Source organism: Callorhinus ursinus, unplaced genomic scaffold (genome assembly GCF_003265705.2).
Source record: "Callorhinus ursinus isolate GAN/ISIS: 27379988/994484 unplaced genomic scaffold, GSC_fseal_2.0 scaffold56, whole genome shotgun sequence".
NCBI lineage: Eukaryota > Metazoa > Chordata > Mammalia > Carnivora > Otariidae > Callorhinus > Callorhinus ursinus.
In genome coordinates this window covers 4,343,079-4,354,037 of record NW_027397118.1, presented here as the reverse complement: position 1 = coordinate 4,354,037, position 10,959 = coordinate 4,343,079, and positions in this window count along the sequence as shown.

The following is a 10,959-nucleotide window of genomic DNA, read 5'->3' as shown; positions in this document are numbered from 1 at the left end:
AGGTCAATCGGAGAAAGAGATGTATCATATGACCTCACGGATATTAGGAATTCTTAATCTCAGGAAACAAACTGAATGTTGCTGGAGTGATGGGGGGTGGGAGGGACGGGGTGGCTGGGTGATAGACATTGGGGAGGGTATGTGCTATGGTGAGCGCTGTGAATTGTGCAAGACCGTTGAATCACAGATCTGTACTTCTGAAATAAATAATGCAACATATGTTAAAAAAAAGAAAAAGAAGAAGATAGCCGGAGTGGAAGAATGATGGGGAGTAAGTCGGCGGGGGAGACGAACCATGAGAGATGCTGGACTCTGAAAAACAAACTGAGGGTTCTAGAAGCGAGGAGGGTGGGGGGCTGGGTTAGCCTGGTGATGGGTATTAAAGAGGACACATTCTGTGTGAAGCACTGGGTGTTATGCACAAAAAATGAATCATGGAACACTACATGAAGAACAAATGATGTAATGTATGGTGATTAACATAAGAATAAAAAAAAGGAGAAAGTGCCTCCTAATATTTTAAAGAAAGAAAGACTTATATATGTACAAAATAAGGGTTGATACAATGAATGGATGGAAGATGACTGTAAAGATGAAAATTATAAAAGATTTTATAAAAGGAATTTGTAAGATAAGAAGTTGTTTGAAAAAAGAAAGAAGATTAAAAAACAAAAAAGAAAAGAAAAAAAGAAAAGGGAGAGAATGTGATCAGGCAGGAGACTAGAACAAAGCCATACACTAGTGATTTAGGGTATATTTTGATCTGTTAGAAGAAACTGTATCTCAAAATTTTAAAGAGAGAACAACTTATATATATATGCCAAAAATAAGGGTAACTACTATGAAGGGATAAAATATGAATCTAAAAAATGAAAAATTATATTTTTTTTAAAAAGGGATTGATAAGATGTTGGTTGAAAAAGGGAAAAAGAAAAATTCAAAAAAGAAAAAAACAGTTAAAAAAATCAACTTTGAAAAACTAATGAATCATGGTAAAAAAGCCATGAATTCTATGTGCAGTATTCCCCTACCGCTGGAGTTCTCCCGTTCTCCTTGATCGGTAAACTTGGTCTTGGCTTGCTGGCTGTTCCTGCTGATCTTCTGGGGGAGGGGCCTGTTGCCGTGGTTCCCAAATGTCTTTGCCGGAGGCGGAATTGCCCCGCCCTTGTCGGTCCGGGCTAAAGAATCTGCTTGGGTTTGCTCTCAGGACCTTTTGTTCCCTGCAAGCTCTCGGTACAGCTTTGGAGGACCAGAGTGAAATTGGTGGCCTCCCAATCTCCACCTGGAGGAGCCGAGAACTCGGGGCCCCGCTCCTCAGTGAGCCACCAGAGAAAAGCAGTCACTCCCGTGTCCCCGGTCTCCGGCCGCACTCCGTGCTCACCCGGCCTGTGACCGAGCGTTTCTATGTCTGGCACCCGACCCCGTGTGGAGTCTCCAAACCCAGCAGATCCCTGCAGTGCGCTCCCGCGCCGCTCCTCCCCGGGAAGGAAGGGGAGTCTCCCCGGCTCTGCCGCTTGTTGGGTCCCTGCTGGAGGAGCAGTGGCCCGACTGGGCCGCGGATCACAGTTTATGGCCACCCCGAGCTGAGAGCCCGTGCCTCGGCTCCGTCTCTGCAGCCGGCTTCCCCGATCCGATACCTGGGAGCTCTGCCGCACTCAGGCACCCCCGGTCTTTCTGTGACCCCCGAGGGTCCTGAGACCACACTGTCCCGCGAGGATTCCACCCCCCGCTTAGCCCCTGCAGCGACGTCCCTCAGCGGAGCCGACTTCTAAAAGGTCCGATTTTGTGCTCCGCGGCTCTAGCACTTGCCAGAAGCGGCCGGCGGAGGCCCCCTCCCCCGCCATCTATCCTCCCGAATATGGCCTCGGATTCACTTCTCCTCACGTCCTACCTTCCAGTAAGTGGTCGCTTCTCTGTTCAGAGAGTTGTTGCTACTCTCTTCTTCGATCTCCTGTTGAGTTCGTAGGTGTTCAGAATGGTTTGATCCCTATTCAGCTGAATTCCTGAGACCAGACGAAATCCAGGTCTCCTACTCCTCCGCCGTCTTTCCCCACATCATTAGTTTTTGATGTAGTGTTCCATGATTCATTGTTTGCGTATAACACCCAGTGCTCCATTCAATATGTGCCCTCTTTAATACCCATCACCTGGCTAACATATCACCCCACCCCCTCCCTTCTAGAACCCTCAGTTTTTTTCTCAGAGTCCATAGTCTCATGGTTCATGTCCCCTCTGATTTCCCCCACTTCAGTCACTAACTCATGAAGGTGGGATGTCTTTCCACTTATCTGTGCCCACTTTTCTTTCTTTCGTAGATGTTATGTTTTCAGTGTATAAGTTTTCTACCTCCTTGGCTGTTTATTCCTATGTATTGTTTTCTTTTTGATGATATTGTAAGTGCGATTGTCTCCTTAATTTCCTTAATTTCAGATGATTCATTGTTCCAAAGGTTTTTATGTGAGAGAATGAATTTCTGTCTTCTTTAAGCTACTGAATTTGGGCTCTTGCTCATGTTGTTCTTTCTATTCTTTCACCCCAAATCGACTTCAGATTTAAGACCCAGATTAAGTGCCACCTTTCCCAGTTTGCTTTATCACACTGGGATTTCCCTTTGTTGAACCCCAAGTGTGAAAAATCACACTCAGAGTCTGTGTCAAAGCTTACCACTTTGTTCTCCAACTGTTCTAAGAATGTTAATGACATCCCTCTCCCTAAATATACTTTTCTTGTATCCTTGACTCTGTCCAGCACAATCCTAAGCATATGGTAGATGCCCAGGAAATAGCTGTCATTGAATATTTTGGCAAGCTGAGAGTTCCCATATCATTATAGTCAATTTTCAAAACAAACAAACAAAAAAGAAATTCATAAAATGCATGTACTAAAATGGCCTTAAATCATACCATGAGCTTCCTTTAATGATGCAGAAGGAAATGAAAAAAAAAATGACCTCAGAGGTCCTCTTCTGCATATTCTTGGATAAAGCATTCCCACCTTCCCATTTAAGCACAGATTAGTTAAGATTTGTTGTTGTTTGGGCCTTCTCCCTATACTGTGGTATAGGTGAATCTGATAGAAAGGGAGAGAAATAAAGTTGCATTATTATTTTACATGGTGCCTAATTTCTTATGCATTGCATTTATAATCCATGGACTGATGATGAGAGCCCATACAAAGTGTACATACAATATGCCAATGTGAGTATTCAAAAGATAAATTAGCTTGAAATAAACAAAGAAATCCAACCCTTATTAGTGTGGGCATATCTCTGCTAATATTTGCTGTACACGGTTAAATGTTAAAGCAGCCACACATAGATCTTCTATTCAACTACACTTAACTTCAAAGCGTCAAAGTATTAAAGATGGAAGAAGAAATCCCAAGCTCTTATTTGAATTGTCCCAGATTTTAATCTATAGAAAATCAGCATTAACATAATGAGAGTCCCAGTTAGTGGAATACCCTTCCTTTGCGTTGAGGGAATTATCCTTGGCGTCCGGCATCATTCCAAATACGAGGCTGGGACAAATCGCACATTAGTTTTTATGGTACAAGATACAAATATCATTTCTTAATAAATTAAGAGCTTCTTAGGTTAGTTTACTTCCTCTTAAATATGTCACAAACTATAAGATTGTCAAAAGCAAAAATAAGAGAAATCTCCCCCCTACACGATTAGGCATTTGCTAATTGAAAAATTGAAAAAAGTTTCAAGTTCATTCAATATGTAAGCTTTTTGTTAGATCCTAAGTGAAATGAGGTAATTTATTTGGATAGGTATACAATAGCATTTGCATAAGTACTTTTACATTTCCTTATACCTTTTCTTTTTGTGGTGTAGGTGGGTAGGACAAAATTATATTCAACAAAGGATTTGTATCCAGAATAAATAAACAACACACACATATCAGTAAGAAAAAGACAACTCAATAAAATATAAAATGGGCAAAAGACCTGAACAGGCATTCACACATGAGCTTATAAAATAACCAATAATCGTACTGGACATCAGAGAAAAGGAAACTAAAGCCATAATGAAATATCAGCATATATCCACCAGAATGTTGACTAAAATAATAATAATAATAATACCATGTGCTGACATTGTTGATGGCATGTGATGTTGGGAGCCAAGGCAGCCAGCCTGTGATGCATGAGAACTAAAAGTTGACATGCAAAAGATAAACCTTCAGCAGAAGAGAAAAAAACTGGTTTTCTGAGATCAATGTTGACAGTGTTGTTGAGACTCTATACCAACACAAGCTATCACCTACCCTGAACCTCCTGTTGTGGAAAAACAGATAAATATAGATAGATAGATAGATAGATAGATAGATAGATAGATAGATAGATGATAGATAGATAGACAAACAACCTTCTGTTTAAGCCATTGTTGGGTCAGATTTTCCATTACTTGAGCTGAATACATTCCTAACTTTAGAAATGTTACTAACTGATAATGGAACTGTATCCTGGAAACTTTCTGTTCTGGCTTTAGATTCCTTCTACATGAAGCATCATTTCTTACAGTTCCTTGGACAACTGTAGTTACTCTCTGCCTCTTGGACTTAATGGCCATTTAAATTTAACACACTCACCCTCCTTAGTCCTGTACAATTATTGGCAGATTTTCTGGACAACCTGTATTACCTTACAAACAAAATTGTGGGAAGGGTAGGAAAGAAGGACAAAAAAAAGAAAAGAAAAAGACCTAAATTCCTATCACCCAAAGATAATAGATATAACTTTGGGTTTTAGATAAAATCCCCCCTCATTTCTCAATGTGTAAAAGTACCTGTGTAAGAGTGAGCACACAAACTAAGTCATTGCTTTAGTCTGAGCACCTGGTATTGTAAGATATGCTATGGGAAGTGGTCGGGGCAAGCACAGATTTGCAGCTTGATTGCCAGGGTTTAGATCTTGTCTGTGTGATCCTGGACAAGTTATTTAACTTCTCAGTGCCCAGTTTGTTCATCTGATGGATATGCTGCATCATGATAATCATGCCTTCCTCGTGGAGTGGTTGAGAGTAATAAATGAGTTTATACATATAAAACTTTTAAAATAGTGCTTGGCATACATAAGTATGACCTCGGAGTAAATTTACCTGGCAATCAATATTTGTTAAATGAAATATTCATCATCATCCTTTTAATAATAAAGCAGAAATGAGTGGACAGAGAGAGTAAGGGAGAAAATTTTGTCATCAGAGTTTTTGTGGATGAGCAAGCTGAAACTCCTTCCTTAAGTAAAATCCTAGGATTACCTACATGTGTTCTATACATTTCTATACAGCTGTGGTGGATGATCTGGAAAGAATGAGAATTCTGTGTGTCTGTGTGTGTGTGTGTCTGTGTGTGTGTGTGTGTGTGTGTGTGTGTGTGTATGAAAAGTAGACCCTAAAAATAATTGCCAAAATACCAAAGAAGGTCATTATTTTCTTAGACACATGATGTGACCTGGGCAGTGGTCAAAGCCTTGCAATAACCAGCTGGGTGAAAATGAGATTTGAGTGTCCTGAACACCCAGCAGAGTGCTGATGAGGGGGAATTGCTTTGCTGGGATCCATCTTGCGAGCTGGCCTTTTTCTCAGGAGAACTTGAGGTAGGGAGCATATGGATGGCACGGGGAACGTATTGACCAAGCAACTATGGGAAAAATATCAAGATTTATCATCTCTTGGAGTAAAAATTGACCCCAACTTAACCTCTATTAATATTTATTTCTCAGGTCAATAAATCTAGAATTTGTCTTAGTAAAAGTCAATATCAGTTGAATTCTGTCTTCTCTTCTTAGGGGGCAAAGCAAAAAAAGCGAACTGTAATTTGAATATGTTAAGAATACAATAATGAAGCCACACATAAAGTTCCCAGGGGGAAAAATAAAAACACTTCTGATTTTAAAGCAAACAGGTATTCAACCCCAAACATAGACTGCCTTGATTCCTCAGTTAGGATCTCTGGTGGAATGGAAGTTCACCAACTGGAAAGAAGAGGCTTGGGGCCATGTTCCAGGCTCTGGGTGACCTTGAGCCCATCATTTCACTCCTCTGAGCCTGCTGTGTTCTCTAGTCTGGAAAATAAAAACTCCAGATTTCTATCTATATTGTCTTATTTCTTCTACATTCTACCCAAGAATTTCAGCTCTGTTATACTCGGTAGTTATCTTGCCTTTGCACACATCTTGCAGATCTTACTGAAAAGAGAAATTGAATATATCACTATATTGTGTTTTAAGGAGAACATAAAATTTGATATTAAGGGCTGATATAGGAAGCTAGCAAATCCTTCTCCCATTTTTTCTCAACATTGCCTTGTACTCTCAGAAGGCGTCGTGTGTGGGAGGAGCAGCTAGATGTCAAGAACCATGTGTTTGGGTCATTAGTTTTCAGACGTCTTGCCCAACCACAAAATCTCCCTCTATTGTCTATCCCTTCCTTCATTCTGACTATTTTCCTTTTCTCGTGGAGAGTAAATTTCAGTCCTCTTGGGACCACTCTTTCTTCCATGCATCACGGTGTCCTATGCTACCTGTGTTTTGCTATCTCATTCCTACCCCACCAATGCCAAGGAATGCTGTGAGATTTCAGTGATGCAGTAGTTAGGGGAACACACAGTAACATGTAAAGCATCAGATAATTATAAGGGCTCTTACTGTTCTTAATTCTCTTGGGCTAATCAATATATTTCAAACACACATCAAGTAGAATGGTATACAGCAGGCAGTAAAGTTTGATTTTCATGACTTGACTATGTGTGTATATCAGGCAGATAAATGGGGGAGGATGTGCTTCCTTGACTAGTTTTTCTAAAGTAGCTTCCTTCCCTCTCCCATCATCCCATCATTCTTTATCAGAGCGTTCACTCTTTCCTTCATAGTAATTATTTTATTAATTTATTTGTCTGTTTGTTGTTTATCCTTTTCATGAAAATTCAAGGTCAATGAGGGTAGGAATCTTGTCTGTCTTGCATTTTTGGATTCCCTGTGTCCAAGACATGACTGATGCTCAGTAAGTACTGATTAATTGAATAAACAAAGACACATATTAATGAATATGAAAAAAATAATAAATGTGGTAGATTGAATTAGTAGCTCCAGTTCTTCACCTTTCCCTCTCTGCATGCCCTTTGCTGTGCAACTTTGAAGTTCCTTCCATGAAAGGCGAGAGGTACATTTCCTTGCCTTTGGCTCTTGGTTTGGTTATGGGACTCATTTTGGTCAATAGAATGAGACAGAAATAATGGTGTTTTGAGGCCCAGGCCTTTTTGTTTGCTTCCTTTCACCTCTACCTATGCCATGAGAAGGACATGTTTGGGACAGCCAATGGCCTCAAGGGAGGATGAAAGACTCATGGAGCAGAGCTACCCACAGCCCAGTAGCTTAGATCAGCTGATAGTTTATTACATAGCATGACTACTGACATAAGTAAGATAAACAACACTGGTCATCATGCTTATATTATCTTAAATCACCTGCATGTGGGTAACAGGCTTGACTGCTGGAATGGAGATGAAGCAGTGTTAGATTGGCAGTTTTGGGGGGTGCCTGGAAGGCTCAGTTGGTTAAGCATCCAACTCCTGATTTTGGTTCAGGTCATGATCTCAGGGTCATGAGATAGAGCGCCCTGCCTCCCCCCAGGCAGGATCCATGCCTGCTTAAGATTCTCTCTTTCCATCTCCCTCTGTCCCTCCCCTTGCTCTCTTTCTCTAAAAAAAAATAATAATAATAATAAATAAATATTAAAAAAAAAGAATGACAGTTTTTGGATACCGGACTTTCAGGGTCATGCCATGAGGGCATGGAGATAGAAAGTGCCAAAGGCAGGTGTAGAGAGTTGTCCCCACTGCTTTTCTTTTCTTTCACCTTCTACCTCTTCTCTAAAGGTACAGGGAGAAACACTGTGAAGGGGGGCGGAGCAAGACGGCGGAGGAGTAGGAGACCTGGATTCCTTCTGGTCTCAGGAATTCAGCTGAATAGGGATCAAACCATTCTGAACACCTACGAACTCAACAGGAGATCGAAGAAGAGAGTAGCAACAACTCTCTGAACAGAAAAGCGACCACTTTCTGGAAGGTAGGACGTGCGGAGAAGTGAATCCGAGGCGATACTCGGGAGGATAGACGGTGGGGGAGGGGCCTCCGTTGGCCGCTTCTGGCAAGTGCTAGAGCCGCGGAGCACAAAATCGGAACTGTTAGAAGTCGGATCCACTGAGGGACGTCGCTGCAGGGGCTAAGTGGGGGGTGGAACCCTTGCGGGACAGTGTGGTCTCAGGACCCTCGGGGTCACAGAAAGACCAGGGGTGCCTGAGTGCGGCAGAGCTCCCAGGTATCGGAGCGGGGAAGCCGGCTGCAGAGACGGAGCCGAGGCGCGGGCTCTCAGCTCGGAGTTGCCATAAACCGTGATTGGTGACAGTCAGGCCACTGCTCCTCCAGCAGGGACCCAACAAGCGGCAGATCCGGGGAGACTCCCCTTCCTCCCCGGGAGGAGCAGTGCGGGAGCGCACCGCAGGGATCTGCTGGGTCTGGAGACTCCACACGGGGTCGGGTGCCAGACATAGAAATGTTCGGTCACAGGCCGGGTGAGCATGGAGTGTGGCCGGAGACCGGGGACAAGGGAGTGACTGCTTTTCTCTGGCGGCGCACTGAGGAGCGGGGCTCTGAGTTCTCAGCTCCTCCGGGTGGAGATTGGGAGGCCACCATTTTCACCCTGGTCCTCCAAAGCTGTACCAAGAGCTTGCAGGGAACAAAAGCTCCTGAGAGCAAACCCGAGCAGCTTGCTTAGCCCGGACCGACAAGGGCGGGGCAATTCAGCCTCCGGCAAAGACATTTGGAAACCACAGCAACCGGCCCCTCCCCCAGAAGATCAGCACGAACAGCCAGCAAGCCAAGACCAAGTTTACCGATCAAGGAGAACCAGAGAACTCCAGCGCTAGGGGAATACTGCACATAGAATTCATGGCTTTTTTACCATAATTCATGAGTTTATCAAAGTTAATTTTTTAACTTTTTTTTTGAATTTTTCTTTTTCCCTTTTTCAACCAACATCTTATCAATCCCTTTTTTAAAAAAAACATTTTTTATTGTTCATTTTTAGAGTCATATTTTTATCCCTTCATAGTAGTTACCCTTATTTTTGGCATATATATATAAGTTGTTCTCTCTTTAAAATTTTGAGATACAGTTTCTTCTAACAGATCAAAATATACCCTAAATCACTAGTGTATGGCTTTGTTCTATTCTCCTGCCTGATCACATTCTCTCCCTTTTTTTTCTTTTTTTTTTCTTTTTAAATCTTCTTTCTTTTTAAAAACAACTTCTTATCAATTCCTTTTATAAAATCTTTTATAATTTTCATCTTTACAGTCATCTGCCATCCTTTCATTGTATCAACCCTTATTTTGTACATATATAAGTCTTTCTTCCTTTAAAATTTTAGCAGGCACTTTCTTCTAACAGACCAAAATATGCCCAAAAGCTAGTGTGTGGCACCGATCTATGCACTAGCCTGATCATATTGGATCATATTCTGGTTTTTTTGTTTTGTTTTGTTCTGTTTTTGTTTGTTTTTATCTTTTTCTTTTTCTTTTTTTTTTTCTCTTCTTTCTTTCCCTTTCTTGTCCCCTGGTTTCAGGTCTTTTCTTATTTGTATAGAGTATATTTGCTGGAGACGTTGTTAACCTGTTAGCATTTTGTTCTCTCATTCATCTGTTCTCTTCTGGACAAAATGACAAGACGAAAAAAATCACCTCAGCAAAAAGAACAAGAGGTAGAACCGTCTGCCAGGGACATACTCAATACGGACATTAGTACGATGTCAGACCTAGAGTTCAGAATCATGACTTTAAAGATACTAGCTGGGCTTGAAAAAAGCATGGAAGTTATTAGAGACACCCTTTCTGGAGAAATAAAAGAACTAAAATCTAACCAAGTTGAAATCAAAAAGGCTATTAATGAGGTGCAATCAAAAATGGGGGCACTAACGGCTAGGATAAATGAGGCAGAAGAGAGAATCAGCGATAGAGAAGACCAAATGATGGAAAATAAAGAGGCTGATAAAAAGAGAGAGAAACAACTATAGGATCACGAGGGCAGAATTTGAGAGATAAGCAATACGATAAAACGAAACAACATTAGAATAATTGGGATCCCAGAAGAAGAAGAAAGAGAGAGAGGGGCAGAAGGTATATTGGAGCAAATAATAGCAGAGAACTTCCCTAATGTGAGGAAGGAAACAGGCATCCAAATCCAGGAGGCACAGAGAACCCCTCTCAAAATCAATAAAAATAGGTCAACACCCCGACATCTAATAGTAAACTTACGAGTCTCAGAGACAAAGAGAAAATCCTGAAAGCAGCTCGGGAGAACAGATATGTAACCTACAATGGTAAAAATATTAGATTGGCAGCAGACCTACCCACAGAGACCTGGCAGGCCAGAAAGGACTGGCATGATATCTTCAGAGCACTAAATGAGAAAAATATGCAGCCAAGAATACTATATCCAGCTAGGCTGTCATTGAAAATAGAAGGAGAGATAAAAAGCTTCCAGGACAAACAAAAACTAAAGGAATTTGCAAACACGAAACCAACCCTACAAGAAATATTGAAAGGGGTCCTCTAAGCAAAAAGAGAGCCTAAAAGCAGCATAGATCAGAAAGGAACACAGACAATATACAGTAACAATCGCCTTACAGGCAATACAATGGCACTAAATTCATACCTTTCAATAGTTACCCTGAATGTAAATGGGCTCAATGCCCCAATCAAAAGACACAGGCTATCAGATTGGATTAAAATACAAAACCCATCAATATGCTCTCTGCAAGAGACTCATTATAGACCCCAAGACACCCCCAGATTGAAAGTGAGGGGGTAGAAAACCATTTACCATGCTAATGGACACCAAAAGAAAGCTGGGGTGGCAATCCTTATGTCAGACAAATTAGATTTTAAAACAAAGA